This window comes from Vulpes vulpes, unplaced genomic scaffold (genome assembly GCF_048418805.1).
Source record: "Vulpes vulpes isolate BD-2025 unplaced genomic scaffold, VulVul3 Bu000000731, whole genome shotgun sequence".
In the NCBI taxonomy this organism is placed as follows: Eukaryota; Metazoa; Chordata; class Mammalia; order Carnivora; family Canidae; genus Vulpes; species Vulpes vulpes.
In genome coordinates, this window is record NW_027325685.1 from 87,549 (window position 1) to 100,811 (window position 13,263).

A 13,263-nucleotide genomic window follows, 5' to 3' on the forward strand; every position below is an offset into this window, starting at 1 on the left:
CGTGACGTGCGTGTGTGACGTGCGCCTGACGTCCGGTACGCCGTGCGCAATGAGGTCACGCGGATGCCCACCGCGGAGCGCTGAGGGTGCGGCTGGGGTGTCGCCCCTGAGTCCTCTGCCCAAGCTCGACGTCCTGCGGTGGATCCTGATTCCAGGACGTCAGAGGCTACAAAGGCCTTCACAGCAGGTACTGATTTGGGCATTGGGGGAGGGGAGGGGACGGCGCACCAAACCCTTCTCCTTCGTTTTCTTTTTTCCTTTTCATTTCTTCAGAGGGAAACTCAAACACCTTTTCTTCTCTTTTCTTTTCTTCTCTTTTCTTTTTTCCACCTTTACTTTTTTAAATGCACCAAGAGGTTTATCTGTGTGAACAGCTCATATGCATTTCTCATTTGGGAAGAGGATGAAGCAGGTGCACATGTTCTTTAAACAGAGATTAGAAGGTAGAAACTCCTGTGTGGGGTCACCATAAGCACCCCCAGCTACAGTAGTACCATGGGAATAATAAGTTGGATGTGGTGAAGACTGTGAGGAAAATAAAAAAATAAAAAACTACTTGAATTGAATGTGGCATAATCGGGCTTAATATCCTACCCAAAGTTGAGGTGGCACCAGTGTGGGGGTACATCCCACTCCCACGGGGTGAGTGAAACTGGCTCTGTATGGAGGCTGGCGAGGGACCACTACCACAGGCTCTGGCGGCGGCCGATTCATTCTTCTAATGCCTTTTTTGGTAACTTGGTTCTGCTGCCTACTGGCAGGCTTTCACGTGAGCTGCTGAAGGACGGTTTGTGCTTTGAACTGTGTCGCATCGTGCTACATTGGCCGAGCACTGCAGCATCTCCCTGACAGATTCAGCTGACCAACACGGGCAGGTTCTGTTAATTGACAATTAAGGACAGGAGTATGCAATTAGGGGCCTCCTTAACACGGCTGTAGTTCACGTGTGTTGTCTGGGAACTATCCTGGTGTCTCAGGCACAATCCTCTGTCTTAATTCTAACATAAGCCGTAACTGCCTCTAACTCAAAGGAATGACTTTCATCCTGGGACCATGGATTGTGCGTCTCAACCTGGCACTGGTTGCCATTATAGGATGCGCTTAAAAGAAAGACTGTAAATGAATGTGGACCCATCAGTGGTTGCTGATGGGGAGCAAGAGTAGTTACTGTGTAGCATACTGAAGACCACACTCCTAAAACAAATAACACACTGTAACTTTTAAAAGTGCCTTTGTCTGTGTTGCAAAAAAAAATCCATATAGTCTGGAATATAGGTAATAATACCCATAGTGCCCTCATGACACAGCTAAGGGGCTATTCCAAACCAATCTCAGTCGAGGGTTCTTAAACCCAATAAAGTTAATATTGCCATGGAAGAGCCTCTAACTCTATGACACTGATTTGTTACTTTCTGGAGGAAGAAACTTATGTGAGCAGGGTATAGATTCTGGATTCCCTCAAAGTATATCCAGAAACTACAAAACAAAACATAAACCCAAAAACCAAACCAAAGGTCCGCAGTTTACTAAATTGGAGATCCAAACTTCACTGGAAATTCAAATTTACTGAAAGAATTTCTACAACAAACAGATAAAAGAGTGCTAATTAAATTTTATGCCATTACAACACAGGTACTGAATTAATTTTAACATCTGCTCACATACACCAATTGAAACATTTCATGGCCTTTATCTGTACTGAAGCTCAAATTTCAGTTATCCTTGGGGATCCTACTAAATTTCAGTAAGGTATCCCTTTAAGGGAAGTTACAAAATATAAATTGGGGGGGGGGAGTAGTATGCTTCACTGTAACTGTCAGAGCTATTACTTTGCTTAATTCCCCATTGTCAGGGGATCCCTGGGTGGCGCAGCGGTTTGGCGCCTGCCTTTGGCCCGGGGCGCGATCCTGGAGACCCGGGATCGAATCCCACATCGGGCTCCCGGTGCATGGAGCCTGCTTCTCCCTCTGCCTGTGTCTCTGCCTCTCTCTCTCTCTCTCACTGTGTGCCTATCATAAAAAAAAAAAAAAATTCCCCATTGTCAGAATACCCATTCACCTAAAATATCCCGGAGTGGCGTGGGCTCCAAACCAAACAGTAATAAATTAAAATTAAGCTAAGTATTTGGCATTCACAATTATATTTTTAAACTGGGCTCCGCATCAACCTTTCTACTCAATTTCCTACATTTTCTGGTTTGAGAAACAGGTTTCTGGTTCATTTGGTTGAGCAATGGCTTGAACAGTGTGCTTCTTTTTAATCCACACTGCCCATTCAGTGTCACTGACAAACTCAGAGTGGCAAAAGAGAAAGCCCCAAACTAGGCCATGAATGGAAGGTCTCACATGGATGAGGTGAAAAAGGATCAGGTCCGTCGTGCCTTTGGTTATTCCCCATCACCTCATTTCAACCATGGAGGATCTTACTCCTTTAGTTATAGCTCCTGGTAGTCCAGATTTTGATGCGGCATCGATTTGGTGAGAATATTTGAGGTGGCAAGTAGGATGTGCTGTAGAGTGGAGGAAGAAGGAAGATGAGGATTCCCAGGAATACCATGGAAGTAAAGGATACTCAGTTTGAATTTATCTGTACAGAGAGTAATTCCTGAATCAGGACACTTAGGCTACTTTAAACTTTCTCTACCTAAAGGCAGAGTGTAGCTTTTCGCAAAGGTAGTGTTTGTGTTCAATTCTCCTCTCTGAGTAGCTTTTAGAGAAGGTTGTGTTTTTGTTCAGATGTCTGTGATCAACCTCTCTTTATTCAAAACCACTTGAGACTCAGTTTGATGAATTTAAAGTAAGGAAGATTTAATTTAAAAAAAGAAAATGCAGTGCTAAAAAACTAGGTACAAAAGAAATCGCTACCAGGTGTAAGATTGAGGTGAGTTGTCGACTTGAAATAAAACAGCACATTTTCATGCAACTGTTTATTGGTTATTTCAAGATTCTAAGTTTAAGATAGTAAATGATCCTTCTTGAGTCACTGTTTTTTATTAAATACGTAATACAGCAAATAAAGATCATTTTTAAGAACATGCTTTTAATTTTACAAATAATGATTCTCAAATAGATAATCTTATTAATTTTATTTTTCTATTCTTAATAGAGCATATGGACATGATTTGGTTTTCAGTTACTCAGGAAGTGTTTATTGAGTCTCTACTATATTTCTATGCCAGGAAAAAAATAAAAATAAAAAAGGTAACGTGAGGCAGAAAAATACTGAGGAAAATAAGAAAACACAAGCCATGGACTATGATCTATATTAAAATACTTTAAAACTATTTCTGTTTCCCCAGAGATGTTAGATATACACAAATAGTAGCTTGTGAACCTTTCTCAGAGCCATCATATTTAAATAAAATCAATGACATTTTATCTGTCACAAGTCTGACAGAGACACATACTATTGATTTCTTCTCTCTGTATCTCTAATGCCAACCTTGTCTGCTAAATGATGGGATCTGTAAAGACTTGATAAATTAGTGTTTAGTTAATGTGAGCCAATAAGGAAATAAACTCTTATAAAATGGAAACACATAGAAACATTTGTATGTGTTAAAAAAAGAAATTAAAAATAGTATATGTAGCTCTTTGTTCTAAAACCATTAAAGTTATCTTCTCTGGTAAGAGGAATATGATACCTAGATCATTTTGAGTTGAGAAGACCCAGCCTCTTCATTGATGGGATGCCAACTTCGAAGTAGGCCTGAGGTACAGCTGGTGTTTCAGGAAAAATAAGATTAGTTTAACACTGATAATTTCAGCACAGAGTGTCATCTGTTTGGAGAATGTTTAATCAGAAGATATTGACTCCATTTTCCCCAAAAATAATAAGATGTTCTCACAAATGGAAGGATTTGGTAAGATACTTCAGGACAGGTAGAAAACAGGAAATTATCAGTGGGCGTCACAATGGCAACAATCTGAAGCTTCATCTTTACATGGAATTTACATCTTGAATCCAGCTATCATTACAGAAACAGCTTTAAAATATCTGGATTATATCTTCACAGGAGTATTTTGTCCCTCGAAGTTTATCTATTTTTGTTCTTTGTGATTATTATTATTTTCAAAAATACACTGTCACTTTTATCAATTGTTCCCATTGAAAAAAAATAAAATCATGACAATTGCCTCTACTTCATTTCTAAATAAAATTGTCTCCAAGATCTATCAATTCAACTCTACTTGCTAGTTTATTTGTTTCTCCCCTATTTCAGAGTAACATCAACTATGGCCAGACTAAGACCCTCAGAGTAATGCTTCTTATAGTTAACTGTTCATTTAAGTGATCTGCAGATACTGGGAAAATGATAATGGGAGTGGGTCTGAAATTCTTTTTTTTTTTTTCATTAAACTTTTCTTTTAATGGGTCTCAAAATTCTGTGACAGATTTTTGGTCAAGTTGTTTCCATTAAAAAGTACTGATTTTAAAAACTAATAACTTAAAACTGCCACACGCACAAAAAAAAAAAAATGGTCCACAAAACATTCTCCTTTCCTTCTGAAGGTTTTACGATGCATTGTTATCATTAACCAGTCTTTTACTATTAAACTTAAATGGCCAATTGACAAAAACAGTTCTGAGACCGTTCTTCCACCACTGATTAAGACTGGGGTGGCAGGTATTGGGGATAATATTCATTTAGCCTTCTGAGCTTTCTGGGCAGACTTGGTGACTTTGCCAGCTCCAGCTGCCTTCTTGTCCACTGCTTTGATGACACCCACAGCAACCGTCTGTGTCATGTCATGAACAGCAAAACGACCCAGAGGAGGATAGTCAGAGAAGCTCTCAACACACATAGGTTTTCCAGGAACCATATCAACAATGGCAGCATCCCCAGATTTCAAGAACTTGGGACCATCTTCCAGCTTCTTTCCAGAACGACGATCTATTTTTTCCTTCAGCTCAGCAAACTTGCAAGCAAGGTGAGCTGACAATCCAGCACAGGTGCATATCCAGCACTGATTTGGCCTGGATGGTTCAGAATAATCACCTGAGCTGTGAAGCCAGCTGCTTCCATTGGTGGGTCATTTTTGCTGTCACCAGCCACGTTGCCATGATGAACATCTTTGACACATACGTTCTTGACATTGAAGCCCACATTGTCCCCAGGAAGAGCCTCACTCAAAGCTTCATGGTGCATTTCAACAGACTTTACTTCAGTTGTAACATTGACTGGAGCAAAGGTGACCACCATACCAGGCTTAAGAACACCAGTCTCCACTCGACCCACTGGGACAGTACCAATACCACCAATTTGGTAGACGTCTTGGAGAGGCAGACGCAAGGGCTTATCAGTTGGACGAGTTGGTGGCAGAATGCAATCCAGGGCTTCAAGCAGTGTGGTTCCGCTGGCATTCCCATCTTATCGGGTGACTTTCCATCCCTTGAACCAAGGCAGGTTAGCACTTGGCTCCAGCATGTTGTCACCATTCCAACCAGAAATTGGCACAAATGCTACTGTGTCGGGGTTGTAGCCAATTTTCTTAATGTAGGTGCTGACTTCCTTAACGATTTCCTCGTATCTCTTCTGGCTGTAGGGTGGTTCAGTGGAATCCGTTTTGTTAACACCAACAATTAGTTGTTTTACACCCAGTGTGTAAGCCAGAAGGGCATGCTCACGGGTCTGCCCATTCTTGGAGATACCGGCTTCAAATTCACCAACACCAGCAGCAACAATCAGGACAGCACAGTCAGCCTGAGATGTGCCTGTAATCATGTTTTTGATAAAGTGTCTGTGTCCTGGGGCATCAATGATGGTCACATAATACTTGCTGGTCTCGAATTTCCACAGGGAGATATCAATGGTGATACCACGTTCACGTTCAGCTTTCAGTTTATCCAAGACCCAGGCATACTTGAAGGAGCCTTTTCCCATCTCAGCAGCCTCCTTCTCAAATTTCTCGATAGTTCTTTTGTCGATCCCACCACATTTGTAGATTAGATGGCCAGTAGTGGTAGATTTGCCCGAATCTACGTGTCCAATGATGACGATGTTAATGTGAGTCCTCTCCTTTCCCATTTTGGTTTATGTTTAGCGGTGGTTTTCATGACACCTGTGTTCTGGCGGCAAACCCGTTGCGAAAAAGCCTGAAATTCTTCATTTCTAATAAACTTGCAATTGTCGGTGCTGCTGAGTTCAGACTACATTTTAAAAAGGCTTTAGAGAGTTTACCAATGTCCCCACCACTGCTACAGATGCATCATTCCAAATAAACAAACAAACAAACCAATACATGGAATAACTGTACAGAGATTAAAATTCTGATTTTTTTCATATTTTAAAAATGTATTTTATTGGAAATTGCAGAATTCACATTATAATTTACTCTGAATCTGCCTATAGAGCAATTTAGCTCATTTTCACCTCATGTTTGTATGTTTTTCTTTTTTTTCTTTTTTTTTAATAAATTAATTTTTATTGGTGTTCAATTTACCAACATACAGAATAACACCCAGTGCTCATCCCGTCAAGTGTCTCCCTCAGTGCCCGTCACCCATTCACCCCACCCCCGGCTCTCCTCCCCTTCCACCACCCCTAGTTCATTTCCCAGAGATAGGAGTCTTTATGTTCTGTCTCCCTTTCTGATATTTCCCACACGTTTCTTCTCCCTTCCTTTATATTCCCTTTCACTATTATTTATATTCCCCAAATGAATGAGAACATACACTGTTTGTCCTTCTCCGATTGACTTACTTCACTCAGTCTAATACCCTCCAGTTCCATCCACATTGAAGCAAATGGTGGGTATTTGTCATTTCTAATGCCTGAGTAATATTCCATTGGATACATAAACCACATCTTCTTTATCCATTCATCTTTCGATGGACACCTTCCTTCGACACCTCGATGGAGGCTCCTTCCACAGTTTGGCTATTGCGGACACTGCTGCTAGAAACATCAGGGTGCAGGTGTCCTGGCTTTTCATTGCGTCTGAATCTTTGGGGTAAATCCCCAACAGTGCAATTGCTGGGTCGTAGGGCAGGTCTATTTTTAACTCTTTGAGGAACCTCCACACAGTTTTCAAGAGTGGCTGCACCAGTTCACATTCCCACCAACAGTGTAAGAGGGTTCCCTTTTCTCCGCATCCTCTCCAACATTTGTGGTTTCCTGCCTTGTTAATTTTCCCCATTCTCACTGGTGTGAGGTGGTATCTCATTGTGGTTTTGATTTGTATTTCCCTGATGGCAAGTGATGCAGAGCATTTTCTCATGTGCATGTTGGCCATGTCTATGTCTTCCTCTGTGAGATTTCTCTTCATGTCTTTTGCCCATTTCATGATTGGATTGTTTGCTTCTTTGGTGTTGAGTTTAATGCTTTTGGGTGCAATTGTAAATGGGATTCACTCCTTAATTTCTCTTTCTTCAGTCTCATTGTTAGTGTATAGAAATGCCATTGATTTCTGGGCATTGATTTTGTATCCTGCCACGCTACCAAAATGCTGCATGAGATCTAGCAATCTTGGGGTGGAGGCGTTTGGGTTTTCTATGTAGAGTATCATGTCATCGGCGAAGAGGGAGAGTTTCACTTCTTCTTTGCCAATTTGAATGCCTTTAATGTCTTTTTGTTGTCTGATTGCTGAGGCGAGGACTTCCAGTACTATGTTGAATAGCAGTGGTGAGAGTGGACATCCCTGTCTTGTTCCTGATCTTAGGGGAAAGGCTCCCAGTGCTTCCCCATGGAGAATGATATTTGCTGTGGGCGTTTCGTAGATGGCTTTTAAGATGTCGAGGAAAGTTCCCTCTATGCCAACACTCTGAAGGGTTTTGATCAGGAATGGATGCTTTATTTTGTCAAATGCTTTCTCTGCATCTAATGAGAGGGTCATATGGTTCTTGGTTTTTCTCTTGCTGATATGATGAACCACATTGATTGTTCTACGGGTGTTGAACCAGCCTTTTGTCCCGGGGATAAATCCTACTTGGTCATGGTGAATAATCTTCTTAATGTGTTGTTGGATCCTATTGGCTAGTATCTTGTTGAGAATTTTTGCATCCATGTTCATCAGGGATATTGGACTATAATTCTCCTTTTTGGTGGGGTCTTAGTCTGGTTTTGGAATTAAGGTGATGCTGGTCTGATAGAATGAATTTGGAAGTACTCCATCTCTTTCTATCTTTCCAAACAGCTTTAGTAGAATAGGTATGTTTTCTTCTATAAATATTTGATAGAATTCCCCTTGGAAGTCATCTGGCCCTGGACTCTTGTGTCTTGGGAGGTTTTTGATGACTGCTTCAATTTCCTCCCTGGTTATTGGCCTGTTCAGGTTTTCTATTTCTTCCTGCTCCAGTTTTGGTAGTTTGTGGCTTTCCAGGAATGCGTCCATTGCTTCTAGATTGCCTAATTTATTGGCGTAGAGCTGTTCATAGTAAGTTTTTAAAATTGTTTGTATTTCCTTGGTGTTGGTAGTGATCTCTCCTTTCTCTTTCATGATTTTATTAATTTGAGTCTTCTCTCTCTTCTTTTTAATAAGGTTGGCTAATGGTTTATCTATCTTATTAATTCTTTCAAAGAACCAAATCCTGGTTCTGTTGATCTGTTCCACAGTTCTTCTGGTCTTGATTTCGTTGAGTTCTGCTCAAATTTTAATTGACTCTCTTCTTCTGCTGGGTGTAGGGTCCATTTGCTGTTTTTTCTCTAGCTCCTTTATGTGTAAGGTTAGCTTTTGTATTTGAGTTCTTTCCAGTTTTTGAGTCGATGCTTGTATTGCGATGTATTTCCCCGTCAGGACTGCTTTTGCTGCGTCCCAAAGATTTTGAATGGTTGTATCTTCATTCTCATTAGTTTCCATGAATCTTTTTAATTCTTCCTTAATTTCCTGGTTGACCCTTTCATCTTTTAGCAGGAAGGATGGTCCTTAACCTCCACGTGTTTGAGGTCCTTCCAAACTTCTTGTTGTGACTTAGTTCTAATTTCAAGGCATTATGGTCTGAGAATATGCAGAGGACGATCCCAATCTTTTGGTATCGGTTCAGACCCGATTTGTGACCCAGTATGTGGTCTATTCTGGAGAAAGTTCCATGTGCACTAGAGAAGAATGTGTATTCAGTTGAGTTTGGATGTAAAGTTCTGTAGATATCTGTGAAATCCATCTGATCCAGTGTATCATTTAAAGCTCTCGTTTCTTTGGAGATGTGTTTAGAAGACCTATCGAGGGTAGAAAGAGCTAGATTGAAGTCACCAAGTATAAGTGTATTATTATCTAAGTATTTCTTCACTTTGGTTATTAATTGGTTTAAATATTTGGCAGGTCCCACATTCGGGGAATATATATTGAGGATTGTTAAGTCCTCTTGTTGGATAGATCCTTTAAGTATGATAGAGTGTCCCTCTTCCTCTCTCACTGTAGTCTTCCGGGTAAATTTTAGTTAGACAGCAAATACATGGGTCCTGCTTTTTTATCCAGTCGGAAACCCTGCGCCTTTTGATGGGGTCATTAAGCCCGTTCACGTTCAGAGTTACTATTGACAGATAGTGTCATGCCCAGTGTCATCATGATATCTATTCAGTCCTTTTTTTGTGGATTGTTCCTCTGAACTTCTTCTTAAAGGGAAATTTTAAGAGTCCCCCTTAAAATTTCTTGCAGAGCTGGTTTGGAGGTCACATATTCTCTCAGTTCCTGTCTGTCTTGGAAGGTCTTTATCTCTCCTTCCATTTTGAATGAGAGCCTTGCTGGATAAAGTATTCTTGGTTGCGTGTTCTTCTCATTTTGGACTCTGAATATATCCTGCCAGCCCTTTCTGGCCAGCCAGGTATCTGTGTAGAGGTCTGCTGTTACCCTAATCCTCCTCCCCATAAAGGCCAGGGATTTCTTGTCTCTTGCTGCTTTCAGGATCTTCTCTTTATCTTTGGAATTTGCAAGCTTAACTATTAGATGTCGAGGTGTTGAACGGTTTTTATTGATTTTAGGTGGGGGGATCTATTTATTTCCTGGATCTGAATGCCTGTTTCCCTTCCCAGATTAGGAAAGTTTTCTGCTAGGATTTGTTCAAATACATCTTCTGGCCCTCTGTCCCTATCGGTGCCCTCGGGAACCCCAATTAAATGTAGGTTTTTCTTCCTCAGGCTGTTGTTTATTTCCCTTAATCTGTCTTCTTGGTCTCTTAATTGTCTCTCTCTTTTCCTCAGTTTCCCTTTTTGCCATCAACTTGTCTTCTATGTCACTCACTCGTTCTTCCATCTCATTAACCCTGGTCGTTAGGACTTGTAGTTTGCATTGCATCTCATTCAATTGATTTTTTTTTTAATTTTTTAATTTATTTATGGTAGTCACAGAGAGAGAGAGAGAGAGAGGCAGAGACACAGGCAGAGGGAGAAGCAGGCTCCATGCACCGGGTGCCTGACGTGGGATTCGATCCCGGGTCTCCAAGATCGCGCCCTGGGCCAAAGGCAGGCGCCAAACCGCTGCGCCACCCAGGGATCCCACATTCAATTGATTTTTAATTTCTGCCTGATTGGATCTAAATTCTGCAGTAATGTAGTCTCTAGAGTCCTTTATGCTTTTTTCTAGAGCCACCAGTAGCTGTATAATAGTGCTTCTGAATTGGCCTTCTGACATTGAATTGTAATCCAGATTTTGTAACTCTGTGGGAGAGAGGACTGTTTCTGATTCTTTCTTTTGAGGTGAGGTTTTCCTTCTAGTCATTTTGCTCAGTGCAGAGTGGCCAAAAACAAGTTGTATTGGCAAAAGGAGAAAAAGAGAGAGAGAGAAGGAAAGAAAAGAGAAAAAGAAAAAAGAGAAAAGAAAAGGGAAAAAAGAGAAGAAATAGAGAAAGAGAAAGAAAGAAAGAAAGGTGAAAAAAAAGGGGTGGGGGAAGCAATCAGAAATCAAAAAGAAAGAAGAAAAACAAAACAAAACAAAATAACAAAAAACACGGGGAGTATCTTCTGATTCTGTATACTTTAAGTCCCTTGACCTCCCCTGGAACTGGTCTGTCTAGCTGGTCTTCTGGGGGAGGGGCCTGTTGTGCTCATTTTCAGGTGTTAGCACTTGGGGGTGCTGTTCTGCCCCCTGCCTGGTGCAGGGCTCAGTGGGGGTTGTTTATCCCGTGAGGGCCCAGGAGGAACAACCCCAGTGGTGGGGCCAGCTCTGCAGCCCTGGAGTCAGCTCCCGCAGTAGTTCCGGGGCTCTCTGTCTGCAGGGCCTGGAGGCTCCGGGGCGGGGACGCTGATCTGCTCAGCTCGGGGCAGGAGCATCCTCACTGTCCTGGGCCCTCCCGGCCTCTGCCTGTCCTGGGGGAAGCCGGATCCTGGGCTGTGTCCCGGCACCCTGTGCTCCGGGGCCTGCGCTGTTTGATTCGCTCCTGCCCCGCAGCCCCCTCCGTGGAGCCGCCGACTGAGCCCCTCCTAGCTGTTCCGGGTCCCGCCATGCGCGCTGCAGCCTTAGGGAGCTCGGCACACTCTCCCAGGGCACAGGTGCCTGTTGGTGTCCCAGGGATCCTGAGGGCATCCCCGCCCTCCTGGGTCCTGCTGCACCTCCCTGCGGGCCCCTTTCCGCCAGGGAAGGTTGGTGCAGCTCCTGCTTCTCCGGGACCGGGCTCTCCTGTCCTGGGGAAACTCACCCAGGCCTCAGCCCAGCTCCTCGCGGGCCCCTCCCCCTCGGAGGCCTTTTGTTTCTTTATTTCTTTTTCCCCGTCTTCCCACCTTGATAGAAGCGTGAACTCTTCTCACTGTAGCATTCCAGCTGGTCTCTCTTTAAATCTCAGGTCGAATTCATAGATTTTCAGGATGATTTGAAGGTTATCTAGGTAATTTGGTGGAGACAGGTGATTTGGGGACCCTCCTCTTCCACCATCTTGCCCCTCCTCCATCATGTTTGTATGTTTTTAAGAATACCCTATTTGGTGTTCAATCGTTATCCTTTCAAAAAAAAAATTTCCAAGTACTGTGTGACCATTATTATATAAATGCATATGAATCGAATGTGAGAGCTAAGAAACAAAAAAAAAAAAAAACAGAAAACTTACACCTTTACTTTTTGTTGCAAAAAAGTTGTTACTTTTTTATTTTAAAATATTTTATTATATAATCTTTTCATGGCACCATCAGGAGTAACAGAAAACATTATTCCCAGTTCCTAACCACATCCTGATTTTTTTTTCAAGTATCACAATGTTTATTGATAGATACAAGCGTATAAAATCGGGGCATGAACATGACTTGATAAATTAAGCAGACTTAATTTCAATACTACAATAAGAGGGACCAATTCATATTCTCACCATTTGTTTCACACCCACAAAATCACTTCAAGGACATTAACAATCTCCCAGAAGTGATCAGTTTTGTGCAAGTAAACCATGTTTCTTTTAAAAAGACTTGTGCACTTGCCCAGGCTCAAGGATATTAAAATCTAGCACATGAAGCCCATTACTAGAGGTAGAAATACAGGCTGTATATTATTACAGCAACAACCATCAATTACAGTTAAGGATTTTTCTGTAACAACCAAGGGCCTATGCAAATAAGTTAGAGAAGCCAAACTGTCAACTGACTCCTTCTAATCTATTTTCTAACTTGACTATTTCTTTTGTCTAAGTTAGTTTCCACATGACTTCTGCAAAGATTGAAGACTTATTGCATACTCGTACTCATTTATGTATCAGCAGTACACAATGTTGACTCTGATAGGTGCTATTTTATGTTTTTGGGCTATATTGATGTAGAAGACAGATACAGTTCTTATTCCTATGGGATTCATATCAGTAGGGGAACCAAAATATTACACGGGTTACACAGGTAAGTTATTGTGATTATGTTTTTCAGAATTCAGTGAGATTTTAAATGAGTAGAAGCTACTATTGATGTAGGAAAAAACATTAGGATTTGAAGCCAATGGCTAAGAAAGAATTCTTGAGACATCTTTGGTGCAAAAGGTGATTTAATTAAAACATGGGTACAGGTCTTGTGGGCAGGAAAAGTTGCACTGGGGGCATGAGAAGTGGCCCATTATATACTTTCAAGATGGGAGGGGATTAGGGAGAGCGTAAGTCTCTAAAGAATTTTGGAAGCAAGGTTTCCAGAACCTTGAGGGGGCTGCCTATTACTGAGAAAAGGTGATTTATTGTCATCTATTAAAACCTTAGTCATGAGGCCCTTCAGATGTGTATCGGTGGGCCATATGCTTGGGGGATGATTGCCAACATGAATCTTGGGAGGCCTAGAGATAAATTTTCTAAAGGAATTTTTACGTGTTAAAGTAGACTTAACAGGATCCTGGGGGTCAGGCTAAGGTTGTCTTTTGCCTTTAGCAAAGT